Below are 17290 nucleotides of genomic sequence, written 5' to 3' on the forward strand. Positions count from 1 at the left end.
AGGCTTGTCAAGCTTATGGGGCGGTAATTTCCAGGGTCCATAGAAGCACCGCCTTTGTGAAGTGGGACCACTGTTGCCGTACACCACTCTCTGGGTACGTATCCTGTAGTAAGGCTAAGATTAAACAGCAGCCTTATGTTTGGGTTTAGTTCCTCTTGGAGTTCATGTAGCACACAGCCCGGGACACCATCCGGTCCCATTGATGCTCTGTTTTTAGCTTTAGAGAGGGCGGCTCTCACCTGGGCATCTGAGATGTTAGGGAGGCTACATTCTGCTGGGGTAGTTATTTCTCCTTTTGGGGAGGGAGGAGAATTTGCACTGAACCTATCTGCCAGAATGTTGGCAATGTCAGTGGGTTCAGTGTATTTACTGTCATTTTGGACTAACTCTGAGCATATCTGGGAGTTTCCACCCAGGTTTCTAACATAGCTAAAGAAGGCCTTGTGATTGTCTTTTGTGTCTTTTGCGATTTTTCTCTCAAAGTTGGCCTTGGATGATTTTATGAGTGATCGTAGTTTTTTGCTAGTACTGATCAGAAATGCCTTCCCATTTAGGGATTTTGCTCTGTCATGTAGTAGCTTCCTCCTTCTGTTGTAAAGTTTGTTTATGGCTGGGGTCCACCAGACTGGGCTCCTGCCTTTGGGGGAATGGGTCTTGATTTTATTTGGGATTGCATGATCCATGCATTCTTGAAGGTGCCCATAGAAGGCATTTGCAAAGGATTCAGCAGTGTGGGTTGTGGTTTCCACTGGCCCAGGGACCTTGAAGGATACCTCTTCAGTCTTAAGAAGTGTGAAGTTGGCTTTTGAGAAGTTCTTCACTGTGGTCTTTTGTGCAGGGGGTGGGGGCGGGATGTGGATTTCCAGTGAGATTAATTTATGGTCTGATCTTACCAATGAGGGATATACTTCCAGTGTGGAGCATTTTGTCCCCATGTTTGTGATGATCAGGTCTAGTATATTGTCTCCTCTTGTGGGAATGGTGACTAGTTGTTCCATTGCATTGGAGTTTATGAATTCTAGGAACCTTTGGGCTAGGGTGTTTGGGCTTGAGTAATGTTCCCACTCTATGTTTGGGTAGTTGAAGTCTCCCAATATGATGGTATTTGGAGAAACATTCATACTCTCCAGTGTCTTCAGGAAGGCTGTGTGGGTTTCCTGAGTTTGAGAGGGTGGTCTGTAGCATGCTACAAATTGTAAGGCAGTTTTGCCTATGGTTAGTTGCACCTGGATGGTCTCCGATGCTTCGTGCGTTGCCACTAACCTGGAGGTGTGAGTATCTTTGATGAATATGGATACTCCCCCTCCTTTTGTGGTTCGGTCCAAGTTTTGGGGCCGGAAAGCATGATATGAGGTAAAACCTGATAGTGCTGGGGTGCTCTCAGGAGCCTTGAACCAGGTTTCAGTCACTGCACAGACATCAATGTTCTCCATACTGAGGAGGGCTTCGAGGGCATGCATCTTGAGGTTTAGACTTCTGGCATTGAGCAGCATTACCCTTATTTTTTTTCCACTTGTGTTTTCTAGGGAGGTAGGTTTGTCATTTGAGCCTTGCCTAAAAAAGGCACTATGGGGGTGGCAAGAGCCTTGGCCAATATCCGGAAGCCCAGGGGTGACAGGTGCAAGCCATCCCTTGCGAAGCAGCGTGGCTTGTCGAGCATGTCATTCCAAGCAGACAGACATTGGATCTGCTTTGAATGACACCAGTAATTAAGCCAATTGTTAAAACTGATCATTTTGTCTTTGTACTGTGGCATCATTCTTGGTGAGGGTAAGATGCTGCTCAGGGTCAGGGTCATACCGGCCTGGGCTACATAATCAGAGAGCTCCTCTATGTCTCTTTTCATGTAGTCCAGGGAGGTACATCTCAGGTCGTTCACACCGGCATGTACAATGACTGAGTCATATTTGTACTTGCTGTGGAGTGACCTGAGTGCTTGTGTTATGTGGCGGATTCTAGCTCCCAACAGGCAGCTTACTGTGACCTTTTCCTTGTTCAGTCTGGTGAGCGGGACGTCAGTGTGTCTGACTATGGAGTCACCTATTACAAGTGTGTCTGGCATGTTGTTTGGCCTTAAGGGCTGTGACTGTTTAGCACACTGACTTTGTGAAATATGTGTTGCATGTGCTATGTCTTGAGGTGGTGGTTGCTTGGGTGTCTGCTTTGAAGGCCTCTGTTGTTTTGGTAGATTTTATTCAGCGCCTCCGAGTATGTTTTTGTGTGTTTATGTGTTTGGTTTGCAGTTGTGATAGTTCTATGTGAGACTGGATTTGTGGTGTGCATGGTTACCTTCTCCTCCTGCCTGGTCTTGCCAGTACTGAATTGAGAGAGCTCAGCCTCCAGTTTGGCTATATAGTTGCATCTCTCGCATATATTTGTATTTGTTGGGAGGAGGAGAGGGTTGTCTGTGTACATGAGGCAATTGTAACATTGCCTCAAGATTCCCAGATTCACCAGCTGAACAGGAGAGGATGCCAGCAACTGACCCTTAGACATGCTAGAATAGTGAAAAAGATTGTTGTGTAACTGAGTCAGAAAGGATCTATAGGGAAATGGGTACTCAAGGGAATTTAGGTGAAAGAAGTACTTTCTTTTGTTTAAGAGTGCTTTACCTGTACAAAAAATGTTTTAGGAGCAAGTGCTGAGCTTTTCAGTTAGAGAATAGGCTGTTTAGATTGCAAGTAGAGCAGTTCTAAGGGAAAAATTGAAGAGTAGACTTTATGGAGCCAGAAATAGTTTAAACTTGATTAACCGGCGCTGCTCTATGAGCAACTTCGTGCTAATTCGCGCTAAAACTCGCTAAAGTGCACAAAAGCGGGCTTTATAGCAGGGGGTTGAAAAGAGCCAGGAATTGACCCAAAATGGCCAATAAACTACAAGTTGCTGGGCTGGAACCAATCCTCTAGGGACAAATAGGTTGCTCAGTGCTCCCCACTCCCACTGGTGAACAAAGAAGCTTCCTCTTATCCAAATAAGGATATGGATAGCACAGGAACTAAGACAAAGCCCAGAGATCAGCAAAATCTGAAGACTGGACTATTCTAGTTCAGAAAAAGCAGGAGAACAAGGATATTTTTTTTTTTTTTTCTTTTTTTTTTTTACAGAGAAAGGAGAAAAAGATACAGTAACAAACAGTAAATGCTATAAAATGGCTAGCGCACTTGAGTGTGTTAGCCTAACAATTAAATTAAACAAAAATAACTTTTTAAAGTGCTAACAGTATAAATTCAACACAAGTACAGTAAAAACAATATGCAGAGCTGTTTTTAAGCGAAATGCAGTCGAGATGCAGTAATTTAAGCAAAAGCCAGAAAAAATACTTATAAATCCAGGAAAGTCACACTTTCACTCTCTGCTGCTTGTAGAACTCTGCAGGACACCACGAGGAGTTGTGCTGAGTATTTTACAAGTGAAAAAGCGCGTAAAAGCGGGCTTTATAGCAGGGGGCTAAAAAGAGCCAGGAATTGACCCAAAATGGCCAATAAACTACAAGTTGCTGGGCTGGAACCAATCCTCTAGGGACAAATAGGTTGCTCAGTGCTCCCCACTCCCACTGGTGAACAAAGAAGCTTCCTCTTATCCAAATAAGGATATAGATAGCACAGGAACTAAGACAAAGCCCAGAGATCAGCAAAATCTGAAGACTGGACTATTCTAGTTCAGAAAAGCGGGAAGCAAGGATATTTTTTTGTTTTTGTTTTTTCTTTTTACAGAGAAAGGAGAAAAGATACAGTAACAAACAGTAAATGCTATAAAATGGCTAGCACTTGAGTGTGTTAGCCTAACAATTAAATTAAACAAAAATAACTTTTGAAAGTGCTAACAGTATAAATTCAACACAAGTACAGTAAAAACAATATGCAGAGCTGTTTTTAAGCGAAATGCAGTCGAGATGCAGTAATTTAAGCGAAAGCCAGAAAAAATACTTATAAATCCAGGAAAGTCACTCTTTCACTCTCTGCTGCTTGTAGAACTCTGCAGGACATCACGAGGAGCTGTGCTGAGTCTATTACAAGTACAAAAGCAAAGCGGGCTTTATAGCTGGGGTTGAAAAGAGCCAGGAATTGACCCAAAATGGCCAATAAACTACAAGTTGCTGGGCTGGAACCAATCCTCTAGGGACAAATAGGTTGCTCAGTGCTCCCCACTCCCACTGGTGAACAAAGAAGCTTCCTCTTATCCAAATAAGGAAATGGATAGCACAGGAACTAAGACAAAGCCCAGAGATCAGCAAAATCTGAAGACTGGACTATTCTAGTTCAGAAAAGCGGGAAAACAAGGATATTTTTTTGTTTTTTCTTTTTTTTTTTACAGAGAAAGGAGAAAAAGATACAGTAGCAAACAGTAAATGCTATAAAATGGCTAGCGGATTTGAGTGTGTTAGCCTAACAATTAAATTAAACAAAAATAACTTTTTAAAGTGCTAACAGTATAAATTCAACACAAGTACAGTAAAAACAATATGCAGAGCTGTTTTTTAGGCGAAATGCAGTCGAGATGCAGTAATTTAAGCGAAAGCCAGAAAAAATACTTATAAATCCAGGAAAGTCACTCTTTCACTCTCTGCTGCTTGTAGAACTCTGCAGGACACCACGAGGAGCTGTGCTGAGTCTTTTACAAGTGAAAAAGCGTGCAAAAGCTGGCTTTATAGCAGGGGGTTGAAAAGAGCCAGGAATTGACCCAAAATGGCCAATAAACTACAAGTTGCTGGGCTGGAACCAATCCTCTATGGACAAATAGTTTGCTCAGTGCTCTCCACTCCCACTGGTGAACAAAGAAGCTTCCTCTTATCCAAATAAGGATATGGATAGCACAGGAACTAAGACAAAGCCCAGAGATCAGCAAAATCTGAAGACTGGACTATTCTAGTTCAGAAAAGCAGGAGAACAAGGATATTTTTTTCTTTGTTTACAGAGAAAGGAGAAAAAGATACAGTAACAAACAGTAAATGCTATAAAACGGCTAGCGCACTTGAGTGTGTTAGCCTAACAATTAAATTAAACAGAAAATAACTTTTTAAAGTGCTAACAGTATAAATTCAACACAAGTACAGTAAAAACAATATGCAGAGCTGTTTTTAAGCGAAATGCAGTCGAGATGCAGTAATTTAAGCGAAAGCCAGAAAAAATACTTATAAATCCAGGAAAGTCACACTTTCACTCTCTGCTGCTTGTAGAACTCTGCAGGATACCACGAGGAGCTGTGCTGAGTCTTTTACAAGTGAAAAAGCGTGCAAAAGCGGGCTTTATAGCAGGGGGTTGAAAAGAGCCAGGAATTGACCCAAAATGGCCAATAAACTACAAGTTGCTGGGCTGGAACCAATCCTCTAGGGACAAATAGGTTGCTCAGTGCTCCCCACTCCCACTGGTGAACAAAGAAGCTTCCTCTTATCCAAATAAGGATATGGATAGCACAGGAACTAAGACAAAGCCCAGAGATCAGCAAAATCTGAAGACTGGACTATTCTAGTTCAGAAAAGCAGGAGAACAAGGATATTTTTTTTCTTTTTTTTTTTTACAGAGAAAGGAGAAAAAGATACAGTAACAAACAGTAAATGCTATAAAACTGCTAGCACACTTGAGTGTGTTAGCCTAACAATTAAATTAAACAAAAAATAACTTTTTAAAGTGCTAACAGTATAAATTCAACACAAGTACAGTAAAAACAATATGCAGAGCTGTTTTTAAGCGAAATGCAGTCGAGATGCAGTAATTTAAGCGAAAGCCAGAAAAAATACTTATAAATCCAGGAAAGTCACTCTTTCACTCTCTGCTGCTTGTAGAACTCTGCAGGACACCACGAGGAGCTGTGCTGAGTCTTTTACAAGTGAAAAAAGTGGGCTTTATAGCAGGGGGTTGAAAAGAGCCAGGAATTGACCCAAAATGGCCAATAAACTACAAATTGCTGGGCTGGAACAAATCCTCTAGGGACAAATAGGTTGCTCAGTGCTCCCCACTCCCACTGGTGAACAAAGAAGCTTCCTCTTATCCAAATAAGGATATGGATAGCACAGTAACTAAGACAAAGCCCAGAGATCAGCAAAATCTGAAGACTGGACTATTCTAGTTCAGAAAAGTGGGAGAACAAGGATATTTTTTTTTCTTTTTTACAGAGAAAGGATTAAAAGATACAGTAACAAACAGTAAATGCTATAAAACTGCTAGCGCACTTGAGTGTGTTAGCCTAACAATTAAATTAAACAAAAAATAACTTTTTAAAGTGCTAACAGTATAAATTCAACACAAGTACAGTAAAACAATATGCAGAGCTTTTTAAGCGAAATGCAGTCGAGATGCAGTAATTTAAGCGAAAGCCAGAAAAAAATACTTATAAATCCAGTAAAGTCACTCTTTCACTCTCTGCTGCTTGTAGAACTCTGCAGGACACCATGAGGAGCTGTGCTGAGTCTTTTACAAGTAAAAAAGCGGGCTTTATAGCAGGGGGTTGAAAAGAGCCAGGAATTGACCCAAAATGGCCAATAAACTACAAGTTGCTGGGCTGGAACCAATCATCTAGGGACAAATAGGTTGCTCAGTGCTCCCCACTCCCACTGGTGAACAAAGAAGCTTCCTCTTATCCAAATAAGGGTATGGATAGCACAAGAACTAAGACAAAGCCCAGAGATCAGCAAAATCTGAAGACTGGACTATTCTAGTTCAGAAAAGCGGGAAAACAAGGATATTTTTTTTGTTTTTTTTTTTCTTTTTTTACAGAGAAAGGAGAAAAAGATACAGTAACAAACAGTAAATGCTATAAAATGGCTAGCGCACTTGAGTGTGTTAGCCTAACAATTAAATTAAACAAAAAATAACTTTTTAAAGTGCTAACAGTATAAATTCAACACAAGTACAGTAAAAACAATATGCAGAGCTGTTTTTTAAGCGAAATGCAGTCAAGATGCAGTAATTTAAGCGAAAGCCAGAAAAAAATTCTTATAAACCCAGGAAAGTCACTTTTTCATTCTCTGCTGCTTGTAGAACTCTGCAGGACACCACGAGGAGCTGTGCTGAGTCTTTTACAAGTGAAAAAGAGCGCAAAAGCGGGCTTTATAGCAGGGGGTTGAAAAGAGCCAGGAACTGACCCAAAATGGCCGAGCGCAAAATTGGGGCATCGAGGAGTCAAAATACATGGTTTGGCTCCTTGTCCACCATCATGAGTCAAGACTCCTGCAGGGCCAGTTCCAAGGGATGGAGTACAAGGCAGAGGCTTGGATCCGGTTAGCTCATGTCCTCACCAGTGCCACAGGCGTTCCTCTGACTGGTGAGCAGGTCCGTCACCACCATGCAAACCTGAAGAGACAGAAGTAGGATCGCTTGAACCAATGGATACAGGAGGCCCCTGGGATGCAAGATGCCCCACAACTGAGTAGGTAGCCATGGAATGCAGTATGTAAGAATTGATAATTGATTCTGTATAATGGGTAGGTATGTCTCAATATCCCTTCATTTACTTCACAGCTGCAGGTGACCGTGCTGCAAATCAGCAAGCCTATGCAGATAGGCTGCTAAGGCTGCTCCACCAGGCAGGTTAATGAGTATTCTGCATGTATTTTTATATAAAATAGGGGAGACAGCATGAAAGAAAGTGTTGTAGTCCAATAATACAGCCATAAAATGCCCTGAATAAGTCCTCTGTATGTACTGTCATATAAAAAAGTCAGAGAGCCAGAAAAAAAGAGTGTAGTAACCCATTAAGAAAGGTAAAATATGTCCAGAATAATATCTCTGCAGGTACTGTCATATAAAATAAGTTAGCGAGCCTGAAAAAGAGTGTTCTAACCTATTAATAAAGGTATAATATGTCTTGAATATGTCTTCCATATGCACTGTTATATCAAATAAAGGAGCGAGCCTGTGGAAAAGTGTGTAATGTAATTAATAAAGGTATAAACCCGGAGTGTGTCTGTGTCACTTACTTTGAAATGTTGTTGTACCCTTGCATTATACAAATAGTGCTATTTTAATAAGTGCTGGCAACCCAGAGTTGTGCAGTCCCATCTAAAGTGGGTGATGGAAGTGCTAGTAGCTGTGAAGCATATATAGAGTCCTCAACAGTCACTTACTGGCTGGCATGCATAAGTAAATCTGGCACACGTGTAGCATGTTAATTTATTCCCCAGAAATGTGAGTGTGCTTCAAGAAATGCAGGGTTCTGTACAAATTGAAGTGAAAATGTCATGTGAAAACATCCAGATATGTAGATAAAGAAATATAAATGAAATCAAGAAATATATAGCAGTACCATCTGCATCATGGACAGTTAGTATGTCAGATATAGGTCAGGTATATATTGAACTAGCCACACCCATTACACAACCTAATGCATGTTGGCAAGTGTAATAATACATGTAGCGGATATACACTTGCAGTCACTAGGGATGTAGTGTAGACTAAAAGTACTTATAAGATGTTAATCGAGGTTTCTTTCTACACCCTACTGTATGTGCATAAAGTATGCAATTCCACACCTCAATGGGTATGTGTAATCTCAAATATTTGTTGGGACATATGTCCTATTGTTCTATAAATATTTGCATTCACTTTGATGCATGTGCCCTGTTCAAACACCACAATCATGGTGGCCTGTTGCTACCAATCATCCCTGCATGCTGTTGGAATATCCACTGTCGTTCAATATATGCATGTGTTATGCTTGCTGTTCAACTGTTGGAACCTTGGTGTGTTGGGTTAATGGGAATATTACTGCATGCTGTTACAACTAATCTGGAATGCTGTTGTTATGTTGTAATTAAACATATCTAACCACAGAATGTATGGGAAGGCCGGTCCCAGCAGACCCACCTGTCCCTCCTCAGCTGGCGAGTGCACCTGGCACCAGCAGGTCCGGTGCCCAGCCTGGGCTCTCCTCCTCCATTGGTCCTGTGCCACCTTTGGGTGGAAGCACTGCAGGGGATGGGGTTTGTCCCCCCCATGCAAGCATGGGTGGAGAAGGGACACCTGTCACCCTTTGAAGGGTCCGGGCTGTGGTGCGTAGGGAGATTCAGCGTTCAGTCACTGATCCCCTATGCCAGCCCGAGGTGAGAGTTGCACATCTCACAGGTGAGCCTGCCCGTCCTACGCAGCCCCCAGCACAGCCACCCTCGGGGCTGTGAAGGTGCAATAGTGGCTGCCCATGGATGGAGATCTCAGTTCCACTGTTACCATCTGCGGGCTCATGGGCTTGCGATTTCCAAACATCCATCCCCATCAATTGTGTTCACCCACCCCATGTGTCATACACCACCCCTGTATGCATCTTGTTTGTCTTGGCTGTTAACCTCCCCAACCTACCTACTTCCTATACCTCACTTTCCACTCTCACCTGAAAAAAAGGGCGATCTGTACCCACAAAAAATATGCCCCATACATAGCTGCCTATTTCGCACAATGTCCGCTGTACATGTAAACTGATAATTATAATTGGCAGTACAACAAACTTTGTTGTCCTCACCCCTCTCCCAGAGGTGGAAGGTTTCAAATATCACTCCAAACTTATTGCATATGCACAGCTGTTGCTGGTAAAGAAATGGGCAGATATGGACCTTCCCTACACCCGTCCTGCACATCCCGAGCTTGTTTATCTACTGTCTGTCCCTCTTTGTGCCCCCTTTTTCACCACTTTCCTATCTCCTCATTTTCTTTTCTTTAAAAGAAATTAGCGTGGGGATTAGCAGGCATAAACACTTTTAAGCAGTAGTAAGCAGGTTTAAGCAAGTGTGCGCATGTGTGTGCTTAGCTAAGCATTGCGCAAACCCACACAAACCTGCTTACAACTGCTTAAAAGTGCCTTAGTCACTCTATGTCAGGGCCCATGTTCTGCTCAGCAGCAAAACAAAAAAACCTCTGCCAGTCTCAAACCCCAGACCATTGACACAATAGACTGCATGAATTACCACTAAGCCACAGCAGATATACAAATAGCTAGATGCTGAAATAAATGTATCATGCATTACAATGAGGGAATGTACATGGAAATTAGGAATGGCATAACACAAATCCTGTTCTGTTCTGCTGTTCTGTGTTGAGCAGCCCTGTGCTAATGTCAACACAAACAAACCACAAACTGCTCAGAAGTGAGTAACTTAATAATTACAGTATAGCAGTACACAAACAGTGCATGTGCCACAGGAATACATTGCAATAACCACATTTGTATGGCAGTTAATTGTCTAATTCAGAAAGAAAGTACATACTCCCATGTATCCTGTGTTAGCATTTGGAGGGGTGAGTACATGTCTACACTGGGAAGTGTGTACTGGAAGCAGCAACATTCAGGTTTGAGTGCAACATGCATATCACTGGCTATAACCCTAGCTTCAGATAAGAGACAAATACCAAACTTCTGACTGACACAACAGTGTCCAGAGCAAACAAGCATGGGCCCCACCTTGGAAAGCTGAAAGGGCTACACCTACCTAACCTAGCATTTATAGCAGTGGGGGCTGCAATCACAGTGAGTACTGCAATCATCCCACAGCAGGCTGCATGCAATTACTGAATGGTGGGCAGCAATTGTTGCAGAGGCTGTCACATGCACATGTGCAGATACCTAGAAAAGCAGGCTGTTCCTGCTGCAACACATGCAATAATATCATTGCAGGAACAGGGAGATAAAGAGCGAGAGAGAAACAGAGACACAGACAGAGACACAGAGAAAAGAGACAGAAACAGAGACAGAAGCAGACAGAGAAATCCCAAAACAAACAACCAAAATAAAAAAAAAAATAGCAAAAAAACAAAAAAAAAACAAAACTGTAACAACGGACGGAGCGGGAAAACAAAGGTAAGGTATGTAAGTCATATGTATGTGCCAGCCTGTACTAGATGTTCCTGAAGTGTACTCTACACACTGCAATTCATCCATATGTGGCAGCAGTATGTATCCATCTGTATCTGCACATGTGCATAGGGCAAGGGACATACTGCAACTGTTAGTGAAGGGCGGACACATATATGTCATTGAAGGTTGTTATGTGCATATATCTATGTAGGTCGTAGTGTGAGGCATAGAAAACAGCATGCAGTGCTGATATATGTCGTGGTGGTTAAACACTGTGGGACTGATTTGTCAGATCAGATCTGCTGTGTTACAGCCAGTGAGGCCTGTTAAAGCTACATGGGCTGAGGACACCAAAATGCATTCTGCACAACACTGTGCAATATAATCACATAACTGTACATCCCACAACAGTCGCATAAGAGATATCCCCACCATGAAAGGTGAACTGTACATGTGCCTATATGTACATCCATATGTACAGCAATGGATGTGTACATGTATGTGTATGGATATGTATATATATATATATATATATATATAGAGAGAGAGAGAGAGAGACAGACACAGGGTCATATGTACTGCAACAGGTGTGTGGTGACCAAGGCATGTAGTGAGACAAGTGCCAATACTGCAGTGCCATTCCTCCTTTCCAAAACACTGTACCCATTAACTACCACATAGGTAGAAATCTACCTAACACTAAAGGTGTGATAAGGGAACATGGGACACAGGTGGACAGTAGCCTCCCCTTTGATAAAGACAGTGCCACACTAGACTTGTAATCTGTCTATGTGGTATGTGTCATGACAACAGGTTTGTCATGTAGGGATATATAGGTCAGTGTTCCCCTCTACTCATCACAATGTCCTGTGTGGTATGTACCTCACATGACAACTACAGCAAGTGGAAAGGCCACAGACATACCTCACAAAGGGTAATACTGGCCTCAAACAGATGCCCTATGCAGTCTGACTCACAAAACCACAGCTAAACTGTATTGCATACCACCCACACAGAGGTGACCTCTGCCAGACATACAGAGGTATGTCAGACCCATAGCTGTGTGACAACCACCATGGCAACATATTACAATCCCTCCGGGCTACATGCTCTAGGGCCCTAAACCTCATCAGCTCACTAAACAGCACATGCTGGAGGGATAGGTTTCTATCTCATAGATATGCCATACTCTGGAACAGACCACCTAGCAATAGAAAACTAGGCTCCTCATTAGCAGTTGTCATAAATACCCCTGATGATTGTTTGGAAGATTGGTAATACACCCCAGGAATCCCCTCTGTGGTTCTGGTTGACAGGGGCAGGTGAAATCAAAGTACATGTGTGGCAAAGGCCAGGGTAGCATATGGCTAGGCCGCTGTAGTCCCTAGGGCCAACAGCATCTCACCTACCTATGACACTATGCACTCACACATGTACTCAATGCAATAATTGCTATGTAAGGTTGAATAAGTGTAACACTGAATGTGTGCAAGGTCTGTAAAGGTGTGATAGCATAGTGTGAAGTTGTAGCTGACATGGTAGTGTCTATCCTAGCTGTGAGGCCAGCATAAGATGTGTATGTTATTGTTAGGCAGACACAGTACTATGGCATATGACGTGACGTAGTTCCTTGTTGACAACTGTGGTGTCCCATTGTAGGCTAAAGCAATACATGTATGCTTAGTGAGTGGTACTGCTGGTGAATCCGACTCCCATATGAACTGTAGTACTACCTGAAGCTGTAGGCCTAAACAGCACAGTATGGTGTGTGTTCACATTGCTTGGAAACACTGTCATGTGTGTTTCCTGTAGTCTGCACAGAGAACATAACTCAGGCATAAGGGTTTGTAAGTAGTGGCACACAGTACTGTATGGTACACAGGTAAAGCTCATCTGTGTTGGCATACAGTGGTGTGTTGCATGTTTGTCTGATGTGTGTGTAATTATGCCTGTACCATGGCCGCAATCATATGTGTGTTACAGGGTATACATGTGTATCTAGCAACATATATACTCTGTTACAGCAGTATGCCACCTATATTAACAACTGTGCACATACGTTAGGCAGGGCTATGGCATCAACGACTAGGGTGGTTTACTGGTACTACTGTAACTGTACTTTACATTAATTGCAATGGATGACATCTTTGTTCGTGTATTAGCGTGATATATACCCTTGTGGTGAGGTTGTGCATTGTGTCACAAACAGTGTGTGGGTACTGTTGTATAGTGGTTTGATATATAGAGTGTGCCAGGCACTGTTAGTCAGTTGTGGCCTGAGAACCAATATGTGGTATTGAACGTGTGTATTCTGTGACAGACAAACAGATGGTAAATATGGCAGTGAAGTGATATCTGTGGTTAAGGGTGTAAAGTGTACCACAGGACTCGCTCACACATTTTGTTCATTTCTCTTTCAGCCTGATGGCCCACCAACATAACCCGTCTTACACAGCAGAGGAGGAAGAGGTGATTCAGCAAAGCCTGGTGCAGCACTACACACTGTTGTTTTCCAGAGGCAGCCAGCACCACCATGAGTGGACTGCACTGTGGCAAGATCTTGTTCGTCGGGTAAATGACATAGGCATGCATAACCGGACATATGAGCAGGTACGCCATAACTGCAGTGATTTAATTAGACATGTCCGGCGGCATGCGTCTGATATCCAGAGACAACAGCTTGCCACAGGTGGTGGGGTGGCCATTCACCCCCCCTCACCAGAGTGGAGGAGCTGCTCCTAAGGATGGTGGCTCCGGGACAACAACAGCAACTCCCACACACTTGTGTCGTCATGGAGCCCGGAGCCACCCAGCATGTTCACATGGAGTGTGCAGATAACATGCCCTATCTGTAGACTACAGTTACCTGTATTGTTAGATTATGTCTACGTGAGATGTGTACTGTGTGTTTCACAGTTGTGCTGCCTAGTGTTGTGCAATACTGATATTTGGAATATTATCTGTACACCTCTGACTGTCGACAGTTGTTCTACTGTAGTTTAGCAAACCCACAGTAGCAATGCCACAGTTGTGGCCACTGACAAACTCTCTTATATTCTTGTAGGTCCCTCTGGTCTGACAGCAGGGCAGACGATCCATGCTGGTGAGTGTGGTATAACTGCAATGTTGGTAATGAAATGTGCATGTCATAGGTGAGGTGTAGGTCATGTACAAGTAACACACCTACGCATAATGCATGCCGTGCATGTTTGCTGTAAGACATTGCACAGCTCAGTAATGCCAGTAGCTGCCTCAATGACAAGCAATACACAGAGCATCAGACACAGTTGTGGCATCACCGTACTGCACATTGGATAGGCATAGTTAATACAGCTGTACACAACATAACACATTTATCATACGCAGTACACCTCAACATGCTACATATGGCATTACCACACACCTGCTGTAAGGTCACACTTCAGTATCCCACATGTCATCCACACACACATAATAAACCTCAGGGGTAGAGGCCTATCATGGGGCTGTACAACACTCTTCAACACATAACACAGTCATGTTAGGCAATGCTCCCTATTGGGCACCCACACACCCATGTACAAAGTGGCTGTGTAATTGTGAACATAGCCACGGCACTGCAGTACAGGTACAGCATGCTAGGCAGTGGTCTGTCACACATTAGTAGCCATGAGTGACCACATGATGCATGATGATGATGGCTCATGGTACTACACCCCATCCAGTTACAGTGACCACAGTATTACACATAGCAGTCATTGCTTTGCACCTCAGTGTTGTGTGTGTGCAAACATATGCACCTATACACAATATGCATAGCATGTTGTGTGTGTGCTAACATATGCCAGTATACACAATATGCATAGCAGTCGCCATCTGTACAAAGTGACACATATATGTCCTGGGATGCTATTGGGTGTATAGGTCACATGACACACATTGGGTGTGTGTGGTGTATAATGTTGCAGTCGTGTAGCATGCCATGTCATGGCTGGCACCGACATACCTGCAATATGTCCCACACTCACCATAACCACTGTACAATGGGCATGTCGAGCATTTGGATTCCTTCACATCTACATGCACCACTCATCCCGTGTATGTACACAGCATGCATGTGCTACACCTGTGCCCAGTATTATCTGCTATGGACACAGTAATCAGACATGGAAATCTATGTGTCACACAGATAACACATGCAGCCATGGTATGTATACCTGTGAGTAATGGTGCACAGGACATTGCAGAGCTGATAATACTTGCACAGCAATGTTGTGTCCATGTACACATTGTGTTCCAGGGTGTAGCCAATCACTGAACAACTACACACATGCATCAAAGCCATGTATACTGTCATGAAATAGGGCCGTCTACACTCGCACTGCATGATCTTGAGCAACACATAGTCTGCATGCTGGCACGTGTGAGGTGACTGTTTGCCATGTTATACTGTCACCCACCTTCACCCACTATTGAGTATGTGTTGGATTGCTGGTGTGTGTGTGTGTATCTGCTGTAGTGAAGAGTGTATTTGTGTGCATGTGTTCATGTATGCATGTGTGCATGTGTGCATGTGTGCATGTGTTCATGTGTGCATGTGTTCATGTGTGCATGTGTGCATGTGTGCTAACATCATGTACAGCTTGGAAAGTGTGTTTCCTGTCTTCCTCTCACAGGTGCTGAGTTTGGGGTGACTGAATGCAGCAGGGAACGTGAAGTCACTGCCACAAATAGTGGAGATGATTAGACATGTATTGTGGCACAGGCAGGTTTGACAGGGTCTGTCGTTGGTCCACCAATCGACAGTACACAGTGTTCAACCACATCTATGGGCACACTCATACTGCCAATATATCCCTCATCACCAATGGCCTTAGCCGAGGGACAGCATACAGTTGGCATTGACCAGGATACTGTGGTACCTATGGCACTTGCATCCCCTCACAGTAGCCATACCTGGATTCCTGGAACAGTACCACATAGGCAGATGTCCTGGGGTTCTCAGGGGGAGCACTGCTGGTCATATTGCCCCTGGCAGACGTGCCCTCACAGGTCTTACAACCACGATTATGTTCCGGGCTGTAATGCAGGCACAGGCACGTATGAAATGGTACACCAGACAGGGACTAAGGGCGCAGAGGGCCCATTACACCACTATTAATAACAGCATCCATGACCTTGCCGGTGCCATCCAGGATTACACCGATGTCATTGATAGACATTGGGGGGAGACATTAGATGCCCTCCACAATGTGTTTTCCATGAGCCAGGACCATGCGGGATGGGTGAGACGTCGATGCGGACGCATGCCAGCAACATCAACAGCTGGCAATCGTCGCGGATGGCCCACAGATCACAGTCACTCCCGTAGTGGCAGTACCAGCCCCAAAAATGCTGGGGCTGGCCTGTCAATTGACTGTCCTAGTAGACCACGTGCACGTGGCTCTGGCCAGTCTCAGCAGGGACATGGGTCCACTCAACATACCTCTGCCTCTGATGATAGTACCCAGTCAGGGTTGGTATCCGATACTGTCCGTAGCACCCCTGCCAGGCACAGCTACTGTGTCTGTTGCAGGAGACAGTGTTATCTGTACAGCCTGGCAGGTACAGTCTGTGGCTGTCCCACAACCTCCCGTATATGGCAGCCACATGGTGGAGCTGTGTGCATGCAGACACACACATATTAACTAAAAAACTAGGGCTCACACATACACACACACATTACATCAACATTGGCCCATGCTATACTGTTGCCGCTCACACACACATGCACACACAGACATGTCGATTGGATGGGTCAATGTCGGGCTCTGGCAAACCAACAACACACCCTGTGCATATGATGACACCTGTGCCACCTCCTGTCATCTGTAACATTGATGCAGGAACAGGCTAACATGGTGCTGATGCACAGGGTGACATTATAGCAGTGTAGCAATATTAGCAGGTTGTCAACAGTAAAGTGTAATGATATACTTGTAGGTATATCTGTGCAGGCGTGATGCATCAAAGCTCTGATTGTCAATGTAACATTATTTACACCAGTGTTAGGTCTGAGTATGTATTGTCCAGCCATGTGCCACATGGCTGAAGTGTAGAGTGTTGCCAGCATGTGTTAGTGAGTGGACAGTACGTGTGTGATGTGTGCAGTACAGATTAGCAGGTGTACATCTGTGAACATGGTGGGTGTGCACTGTCTGCATGTACGTGCATAGTGGACACATGGGATGTGTGACATACCCTGTTTTACACATTGTTAACATCTCATAGTATCTCTCGATGGCCAATATGCATTCTACTACAGATATGTACTAATATGGGTGCACATGTGTATATGACATGGGTTGACACTATGCTGTTGGTGATACTGTTAATATCTGTCAGTGTTTTGCATTCTGGTAGTATACACAACCTCAACAGCATGACTATAACCAATCATTAGATGATGTCCTGACAACTGACACACAGTTGTAGGGAACTCAGTAACAGTAGGATCCTTCTGGTACTATACTATAACAGTAACCAGTGGTAT

Source organism: Protopterus annectens, chromosome 13.part0 (genome assembly GCF_019279795.1).
Source record: "Protopterus annectens isolate FY-2018-M chromosome 13.part0, PAN1.0, whole genome shotgun sequence".
Classification (NCBI taxonomy): Eukaryota; Metazoa; Chordata; order Ceratodontiformes; family Protopteridae; genus Protopterus; species Protopterus annectens.